Raw genomic sequence first — 9970 nt, 5'->3', positions numbered from 1 at the left:
TGGCCAGCTCCAGGTGGCGCCTCAGCTGATCGTGGACCTCCTGCAGCTCCGACGCGAACGCATCTGCTGTCTGCGGCTCCCCCTCCCCCATTCTTTCCAGTCCCGGGAAGGTTCTGGGGTGCCTCCCGTTGTTGGCGAAGAACGGCGTGACCCCCGTGGACACGTGCTTCGTGTTGTTGTAGGCGAACTCGGCAAGCGGTAGGTAATCCACCCACGTCGCAGGCTGTTGATTTGCATAACATCTCAGGTACTGCTGCATGATGGCATTGACCCGCTCCGCTTGCCCGTTGGTCTGCGGGTGTCTCGCCGACGCCAGGTTGATCTTGACGTTCAGGAAGCCCATCAGCTTCTGCCAGAAATTCGAGATGAACTGCCGCCCCCGGTCGGACAGAATAGACCGTGGCAGACCGTGAACCTTGAACACGTGGTCTATGAACAGTTTGGCGGTTTGCTCCGCCGTGGCCACCTTCGCACACGGAATGAAATGCGCCATCTTGGAAAACAGGTCCACCACCACCAGCACTGCCGTCTTGCCCCTTGAGCTGGGCAGATCCGTGACAAAGTCCAGGGCCACTCTCTCCCATGGTTCGAACGGGGTTTGCAGCGGTTCCAACAGTCCGGCCGGCGGTTTGTGCACTGGTTTGGCCCTCTGGCAGGTGTCGCACCTCGCCACGTAGTCTGCGACCTCCCCTCTCATTCCAGGCCACCAGAAATCCCTGGCTACTAATTCCACCGTCTTCTCCTTGCCAAAGTGCCCGGCCGTGGGCGCGTCGTGCAGTTGCTGCAGCACCTTGGCTCGAAGTTCGTCTCCCGGCACGTAGATGGCCCCTTTTCGGATGAGCAATCCATCTCGTAGCCGGAAACCGTCGGCCGCTGCCTTGCCCCTTTGCACCTCTGCCATCTTTGCTTGTGCGAAGGAGTCCTCCTGCAACGCACGTCGCACCGCCTCTAGGTCCACGGTCGCCGCGGCGCACGCCCACACTGCTGGTGCGAAGATGTGCATGGCGGCCGCTGGTGTTGCGTCCTCCAGATACTGTGGCTTACGGGAGAGAGCGTCTGCCATGATGTTGGTGTCCCCCGGGACATACTCTATTCGGAAGTCGAAGTTTGCAAAGAACTCAGCCCAACGTATCTGCCTCTGGTTCAGGAACTGTGCCGTGCGCCAGTGCTCTAGATTCTTGTGGTCCGTGCAAACCTGCACCGTGTGCTTGGCGCCGATCAGAAAGTGCCTCCACGCCTTGAACGCTGCGTGAATGGCCAGCAACTCCCTGTCCCAGATGGTGTAGTTCTGTTCGGACTTGCTGAGCTTCCTGGAGTAAAACGCTCCCGGTCGCCACACCCCCTGCGGGTCTTTCTGCAACAGGACCGCCCCCACGGCTCTGTCCGAGGCGTCTGTCTCCACCCTCATCGGCTTGCTGGGGTTGACATGAAGCAGCTGCTCTTCCGACGCGAAGAGACGCTTGAGTGCCTGAAAGGACTGCTCCGCCTGCGCTGTCCAAACGAACTTCTTCTTCTTGGAGCTAAGCGTGTCAGTGATGGCCGCTGTCTGCATCGCGAAGCCCTTGATAAACTTGCGATAGAAGTTCGCAAAGCCGACAAACCGTTGGACCTCCTTCCGGTTGCGCGGACTCTTCCAATCCAACACCGCTCGAACCTTGGCGCTGTCCATGGCGAGCCCCTTGTCAGACAGCTTGTAGCCCAGAAAATCCACCTCCGGCACGTCAAATTGGCACTTCTCCAGCTTGGCGTAGAGCCTATGTTGCTTTAGCCTGCTCAGCACTTCCTTGACGTGTCCGTCATGCTCCTGCTGCGACTCCGAAAAGATCAGGATGTCATCTAAGAAACAGACGCACGTCTTGTAGAGAAGTCCCGCCAACACGTGATGCATAAACGCTTGAAAAACGTGGGAGCCATTTTGCAATCCAAAAGGCATAACTCTATATTCGTAGGTCCCCAGTGGCGTGAACATGGCTGTCTTCCACTCATCTCCTTCCCGCATGCGAATGAGGTTGTACGCCCCCCGCAGGTCTAACTTGGTGAACACTTTTCCCTTCCGTACCTTTGCGAGGAGGTCGTCAATACGGGGCATGGGGAAGTCCGATGGCCTAGTCAGACTGTTCAAAATCCTGTAATCCACTACCAGTCTTTTCTGGGGCGTGTCCCGCTTCTTAACAAAGAATACGGGACTGCCCCCCACTGCCCTGGACTCCCGGATGAAGCCGCGTTGCAAATTATGGTCAATGAACTCTTTGAGTTCCTGCAGTTCGTCCTCTGACATGGAATACAGTTTCCCTTTAGGCAGCGCCGCCCCCGGCAGCAGGTCAATTTTGCAGTCATATGGTCTGTGAGGGGGTAGCCTGTCTGCCTCCTTCTCGCAGAAAACTTCCAAAAATTCAGCGTACTTGTGTGGAATCGCTTGCAGCGTGCCTAGCAGCAGCTGTGACTCCTCTTCCTCTCCTTCCTGCCTGGGCACGATGCAGTGTTCAGCACAAAAGGAAGAGCCGAAGGTCAGCTGCCTCTGGTACCAAGCCATCGCTGGGCTGTGCTTGTCCAGCCAACTCATGCCCAATACAATGGGCGTGTCAGATAGTCGAGTGACGTTGAAGCTGATGATTTCTCTGTGATTCCCAAGTCGCATCACCATTGGTGGCGTCTGCTTCACCACTTGCCCCCCGAGCAGCTCCCTGCCATCCACCGTGACAACCTGCAGGGGCAGTGTGGCCGGCAGCAACTGCACAGCGTGCCTGTCGACAAAGTCCTGCCCTATAAAGTCCGCATTGCTGCCTGAGTCAATGGTGATTGGCACGTCCATGGTGATTCCATTGGGCAGTTGGAGAGACGCTGTGAGCCTCACTACTGGTTTGGGCGGGAGGGGGTTCAGGGGCTGTAAAATCGCTGGGGACTGCGTCACTAACACGTCTGGCTGGGCCCCAGTGCCTCTTCCTCCAGCCAGACAGCCTCGTTTCCCTGCTGTGGTCCTCCTTGCTGTGTTGCTGCAGTCACCATTGCTGAGGCTGCAGTGAGCTTGTGGGGCCTCTGGGGACACTCTTTCGCCATATGCCCTGGCTCCTCACAGACGTAACACTTCCTGTTCCCTCTAGGAGGCTTCGCTTTCACTGCTGCTGGTGCTAGGGCTCTGGTTGCTGACTGAGCCCTTGCACCTCCCACCTCCATAGGTTCGGCTCCTCCTCCTGGCGGAGGCGTGGATTGCGCCCGCGCTGCTTCCCTGGGAAAGAAGGAGGGGCCCCCGGCTGGTTCGCGCCCTCCACGCCCTTCGTCCCTGTTCCACGGACGTCCTTCCAGCCTCACCCCCACTGCCAGTGCCCTCTGAACGACCTCCTGGGTGGTTCGGGGTCTCTCCCCCCTGGCGATCTCATCTTTAATCGAGTTATGCAGCCCCTCCCAAAAGAGGTCTCTTACCGGAGCCGAATCTCTGTCCCATTCCAGGGCACTGACCAAGGCGAAAAAGCGGGCATGGTACTGCCTGACGCTGGCCCTCCCTTGTCTCAGCCCATGCACCTCCTTCCGTGCAAGATCCACGTCAATACTTGATAAAAAACACCCATCCATCGCTTTAGTAAAGGCATCTGCATTCTGTAGCGCCGGATCCTTATCTCTCCATAAATTGCGTAGCCATGCTCTCGCATCCCCATGCAGATGGGACATGATGAACCCCACTCTCTCTTGTTCATCTCTAAAGTCTTTATGCAGCAGTTGCAGTGCGCACAGTACGTCGGCTCTAAAGTTGGGATACTGTTGCAGGTTCCCATCGAAGTGAGAGACCAGCCCGCCTGTCCGTCTCGCCAACCCAATGCCCTCCTGCCGGGGTGTCTGCTTTGTCAGCACGTCTAACCTGACCTGGAGATCCCTGCAGGCTGCGGCTGCTTCCTCCTCCCTCTTCCTGGATGCTAGAGCCTCGGCGTTCAGTTGTGCCACCGCGTTTCTGAGTTCCTCTATCTGCTGCTCAGCCGTCATGTCGTCTGCCGTTCGTGAGCTTGCTAGTAGGCACCTGTGTCTCTCCCCTCCTCGAGGCTGTAGATGCCCACAAGTGGAGACGGAGCTTACTGTCAGAGCTGCTTGAAGATCCTAGCTCACAGAGGATCACGCTAGCCAGCGGTCATTAAATAAAAGTCTTTATTGAATTACAGTTTCCATTCTCACGCTGCTGCGCGCAACTCTACGCCTAGTAGCTAGGTCGGCGAAGCTCCGTCTGAGTCTCCGCCCTGTGTGCACCAACTTAATATCCTAGCCTTGCTCCACCTTTTCCTCCTGACTGTCCTCCTCTGGGTCCCTCTACCCCCCGGGGCTTCTTCCTTCCGGGATTCTTCTGACGCTGACCCAGACCCTCCTGCCTCCTTGCGCCGGGCTTTAGGACCTGGCTCTCTTTCGGGGCTGCTTACTGCGCCGCCTTCCTCTGCATTTGAACTTGGCGCGCGCGCCCAACCTTCCACTTTCCTCTCAACCGTTTCTTCGCTCCCCGATGGAGGTGTGGCCATCCCCGACTCATGTCCTCCCTCCTGTGGAGGTGTGGCCACTCCTGACTCATGTCCTCCCTCCTGTGGTGAGCTGCCAGCGCTTCCCCCCTGGCTCCCTTCCTCTTCCCTGCTTCCTGGCGGTGACGCTGGTCCCGATTTCCAGCTGCTCCCCCCTGAGTCCTCTCTGGCTCTGTCTTCCTGGGGTGCCCCCCTAGACTCCCCCCTTGCCCTCGCCACTGGTGCTCCTTTCTGTGAATCCTCTGATTCACTGGAAAGACTAGGAGATCTCGGGTCGTCGTCGTCACTCATCTTTTCTTCTGCCTCCTCCCCTTCGCTCTCTGTTTCCTCCCTTGCCCGTGCTTCTGCTCCTAAACCCCTGACACCTAGCCTTGCTCCACCTTTTCCTCCTGACTGTCCTCCTCTGGGTCCCTCTACCCCCCGGGGCTTCTTCCTTCCGGGATTCTTCTGACGCTGACCCAGACCCTCCTGCCTCCTTGCGCCGGGCTTTAGGACCTGGCTCTCTTTCGGGGCTGCTTACTGCGCCGCCTTCCTCTGCATTTGAACTTGGCGCGCGCGCCCAACCTTCCACTTTCCTCTCAACCGTTTCTTCGCTCCCCGATGGAGGTGTGGCCATCCCCGACTCATGTCCTCCCTCCTGTGGTGAGCTGCCAGCGCTTCCCCCCTGGCTCCCTTCCTCTTCCCTGCTTCCTGGCGGTGACGCTGGTCCCGATTTCCAGCTGCTCCCCCCTGAGTCCTCTCTGGCTCTGTCTTCCTGGGGTGCCCCCCTAGACTCCCCCCTTGCCCTCGCCACTGGTGCTCCTTTCTGTGAATCCTCTGATTCACTGGAAAGACTAGGAGATCTCGGGTCGTCGTCGTCACTCATCTTTTCTTCTGCCTCCTCCCCTTCGCTCTCTGTTTCCTCCCTTGCCCGTGCTTCTGCTCCTAAACCCCTGACATCCATCCCCCCCTCGAAGCCCCCCATTCCCCCCTCCCCTCCTTCCGGTGCTGGAGCTGGGGGCTGCTGTTGCAAAGGGACGAACGTCGGGTATCGGTCGCTTCCCGTGGCAGGCCTCCATCTGAAGTCTCCCGGGTCTTCCTCCCCGCTCTCGTCGACGACAGTCACCTCCGCTTCCATCTCTGTGCCGCCGTGCTCGAAACCAGGGTCGTCCCCGAAAACGTCCATGTCCGTCTCTCCCTCACTTCCTCCTGTCGGTGTTGCTCGTCCTGGGCCTTCCAGCCACCGTCTGCGCCACTGCTCCTCTGGCCTATCGTCCCACCAATACGAGGGTTCTGATGCAGATCCCGAGGGTGACCCCTCCGGGGAACGGACGTCTTGTGTCGGGTCCTCGTCCGAGTCGAACCCCCGGAAAGTGCTGGCCGAAAGTGTGGGCGTGAAAAGCCAGTCGTCAAAATATTCTGCTGGCATAGGTCTATGGGGAAAGAGGGCATGAAACTCGTCTTTGAGGAGAGGTTCGTCCAAGGCGTAGCCCGGCACCCAGCTGTTCGCACTGGCCGGGGTGCCCTCCTTGGCGAGAAAGTATTCTACCCCCTCTTCCCCCCATCTGGAGTCCAAAATCTCAGTGACTTCGTTGATGCGCTCCTTCTGTGCCACTTCCGCGTGCCCTGTTCTGTCTCTGACCGGACTCGGCGCTGTTCCGGGTTCCTGGAACCTGTGCGGTGCCTTGTAGGGAGTGAGCACCGATCTGTGGAATACCGGATGCATTCTGGAACCCTCCGGAAGTGCCAGTCTGAAAGCTACCGGGTTGACCTGCTCTTCGACTTGGTAGGGCCCCAGTTGCTTATGCCCTAGTTTCTTCTTGGCCAACGACCTGGCCGGCACTGCGTGGGCTGCTAACCAAACCCAGTCTCCCACGTGGAGCTCTTCTCCAACCCTTCTGTGCTTGTCTGCTTGTACCTTGTATGCGTGCTTGGCCAGCTCCAGGTGGCGCCTCAGCTGATCGTGGACCTCCTGCAGCTCCGACGCGAACGCATCTGCTGTCTGCGGCTCCCCCTCCCCCATTCTTTCCAGTCCCGGGAAGGTTCTGGGGTGCCTCCCGTTGTTGGCGAAGAACGGCGTGACCCCCGTGGACACGTGCTTCGTGTTGTTGTAGGCGAACTCGGCAAGCGGTAGGTAATCCACCCACGTCGCAGGCTGTTGATTTGCATAACATCTCAGGTACTGCTGCATGATGGCATTGACCCGCTCCGCTTGCCCGTTGGTCTGCGGGTGTCTCGCCGACGCCAGGTTGATCTTGACGTTCAGGAAGCCCATCAGCTTCTGCCAGAAATTCGAGATGAACTGCCGCCCCCGGTCGGACAGAATAGACCGTGGCAGACCGTGAACCTTGAACACGTGGTCTATGAACAGTTTGGCGGTTTGCTCCGCCGTGGCCACCTTCGCACACGGAATGAAATGCGCCATCTTGGAAAACAGGTCCACCACCACCAGCACTGCCGTCTTGCCCCTTGAGCTGGGCAGATCCGTGACAAAGTCCAGGGCCACTCTCTCCCATGGTTCGAACGGGGTTTGCAGCGGTTCCAACAGTCCGGCCGGCGGTTTGTGCACTGGTTTGGCCCTCTGGCAGGTGTCGCACCTCGCCACGTAGTCTGCGACCTCCCCTCTCATTCCAGGCCACCAGAAATCCCTGGCTACTAATTCCACCGTCTTCTCCTTGCCAAAGTGCCCGGCCGTGGGCGCGTCGTGCAGCTGCTGCAGCACCTTGGCTCGAAGTTCGTCTCCCGGCACGTAGATGGCCCCTTTTCGGATGAGCAATCCATCTCGTAGCCGGAAACCGTCGGCCGCTGCCTTGCCCCTTTGCACCTCTGCCATCTTTGCTTGTGCGAAGGAGTCCTCCTGCAACGCACGTCGCACCGCCTCTAGGTCCACGGTCGCCGCTGCGCACGCCCACACTGCTGGTGCGAAGATGTGCATGGCGGCCGCTGGTGTTGCGTCCTCCAGATACTGTGGCTTACGGGAGAGAGCGTCTGCCATGATGTTGGTGTCCCCCGGGACATACTCTATTCGGAAGTCGAAGTTTGCAAAGAACTCAGCCCAACGTATCTGCCTCTGGTTCAGGAACTGTGCCGTGCGCCAGTGCTCTAGATTCTTGTGGTCCGTGCAAACCTGCACCGTGTGCTTGGCGCCGATCAAAAAGTGCCTCCACGCCTTGAACGCTGCGTGAATGGCCAGCAACTCCCTGTCCCAGATGGTGTAGTTCTGTTCGGACTTGCTGAGCTTCCTGGAGTAAAACGCTCCCGGTCGCCACACCCCCTGCGGGTCCTTCTGCAACAGGACCGCCCCCACGGCTCTGTCCGAGGCGTCTGTCTCCACCCTCATCGGCTTGCTGGGGTTGACATGAAGCAGCTGCTCTTCCGACGCGAAGAGACGCTTGAGTGCCTGAAAGGACTGCTCCGCCTGCGCTGTCCAAACGAACTTCTTCTTCTTGGAGCTAAGCGTGTCAGTGATGGCCGCTGTCTGCATCGCGAAGCCCTTGATAAACTTGCGATAGAAGTTCGCAAAGCCGACAAACCGTTGGACCTCCTTCCGGTTGCGCGGACTCTTCCAATCCAACACCGCTCGAACCTTGGCGCTGTCCATGGCGAGCCCCTTGTCAGACAGCTTGTAGCCCAGAAAATCCACCTCCGGCACGTCAAATTGGCACTTCTCCAGCTTGGCGTAGAGCCTATGTTGCTTTAGCCTGCTCAGCACTTCCTTGACGTGTCCGTCATGCTCCTGCTGCGACTCCGAAAAGATCAGGATGTCATCTAAGAAACAGACGCACGTCTTGTAGAGAAGTCCCGCCAACACGTGATGCATAAACGCTTGAAAAACGTGGGAGCCATTTTGCAATCCAAAAGGCATAACTCTATATTCGTAGGTCCCCAGTGGCGTGAACATGGCTGTCTTCCACTCATCTCCTTCCCGCATGCGAATGAGGTTGTACGCCCCCCGCAGGTCCAACTTGGTGAACACTCTGCCCTTCCGTACCTTTGCGAGGAGGTCGTCAATACGGGGCATGGGGAAGTCCGATGGCCTAGTCAGACTGTTCAACATCCTGTAATCCACTACCAGTCTTTTCTGGGGCGTGTCCCGCTTCTTAACAAAGAATACGGGACTGCCCCCCACTGCCCTGGACTCCCGGATGAAGCCGCGTTGCAAATTATGGTCAATGAACTCTTTGAGTTCCTGCAGTTCGTCCTCTGACATGGAATACAGTTTCCCTTTAGGCAGCGCCGCCCCCGGCAGCAGGTCAATTTTGCAGTCATATGGTCTGTGAGGGGGTAGCCTGTCTGCCTCCTTCTCGCAGAAAACTTCCAAAAATTCAGCGTACTTGTGTGGAATCGCTTGCAGCGTGCCTAGCAGCAGCTGTGACTCCTCTTCCTCTCCTTCCTGCCTGGGCACGATGCAGTGTTCAGCACAAAAGGAAGAGCCGAAGGTCAGCTGCCTCTGGTACCAAGCCATCGCTGGGCTGTGCTTGTCCAGCCAACTCATGCCCAATACAATGGGCGTGTCAGATAGTCGAGTGACGTTGAAGCTGATGATTTCTCTGTGATTCCCAAGTCGCATCACCATTGGTGGCGTCTGCTTCACCACTTGCCCCCCGAGCAGCTCCCTGCCATCCACCGTGACAACCTGCAGGGGCAGTGTGGCCGGCAGCAACTGCACAGCGTGCCTGTCGACAAAGTCCTGCCCTATAAAGTCCGCATTGCTGCCTGAGTCAATGGTGATTGGCACGTCCATGGTGATTCCATTGGGCAGTTGGAGAGACGCTGTGAGCCTCACTACTGGTTTGGGCGGGAGGGGGTTCACGGGCTGTAAAATCGCTGGGGACTGCGTCACTAACACGTCTGGCTGGGCCCCAGTGCCTCTTCCTCCAGCCAGACAGCCTCGTTTCCCTGCTGTGGTCCTCCTTGCTGTGTTGCTGCAGTCACCATTGCCGAGGCTGCAGTGAGCTTGTGGGGCCTCTGGGGACACTCTTTCGCCATATGCCCTGGCTCCTCACAGACGTAACACTTCCTGTTCCCTCTAGGAGGCTTCGCTTTCACTGCTGCTGGTGCTAGGGCTCTGGTTGCTGACTGAGCCCTTGCACCTCCCACCTCCATAGGTTCGGCTCCTCCTCCTGGCGGAGGCGTGGATTGCGCCCGCGCTGCTTCCCTGGGAAAGAAGGAGGGGCCCCCGGCTGGTTCGCGCCCTCCACGCCCTTCGTCCCTGTTCCACGGACGTCCTTCCAGCCTCACCCCCACTGCCAGTGCCCTCTGAACGACCTCCTGGGTGGTTCGGGGTCTCTCCCCCCTGGCGATCTCATCTTTAATCGAGTTATGCAGCCCCTCCCAAAAGAGGTCTCTTACAGGAGCCGAATCTCTGTCCCATTCCAGGGCACTGACCAAGGCGAAAAAGCGGGCATGGTACTGCCTGACGCTGGCCCTCCCTTGTCTCAGCCCATGCACCTCCTTCCGTGCAAGATCCACGTCAATACTTGATAAAAAACACCCAT

General features: G+C 58.4%; 2 protein-coding genes across 2 annotated transcripts in view; one reads left to right on the top strand and one right to left on the bottom strand.

The window, feature by feature from the left end:
- TDRD5 (tudor domain containing 5) overlaps window positions 1-9970 on the bottom strand; it is a 147806-nt gene that overhangs the window by 6197 nt on the left and 131639 nt on the right.
- Window positions 1-9970, top strand: part of LOC310708593 (podocin-like) — a 671219-nt gene that overhangs the window by 609869 nt on the left and 51380 nt on the right. The gene's annotated exons all lie outside the window — the stretch shown is intronic.

The sequence above is a fragment of the Podarcis liolepis genome, assembly GCF_965112155.1.
Source record: "Podarcis liolepis genome assembly, chromosome: 6".
NCBI classification, from domain to species: domain Eukaryota; kingdom Metazoa; phylum Chordata; class Lepidosauria; order Squamata; family Lacertidae; genus Podarcis; species Podarcis liolepis.
The sequence above is the reverse complement of the archived record's forward strand: the minus strand, read 5'-3'. Positions and strand labels throughout refer to the sequence as shown.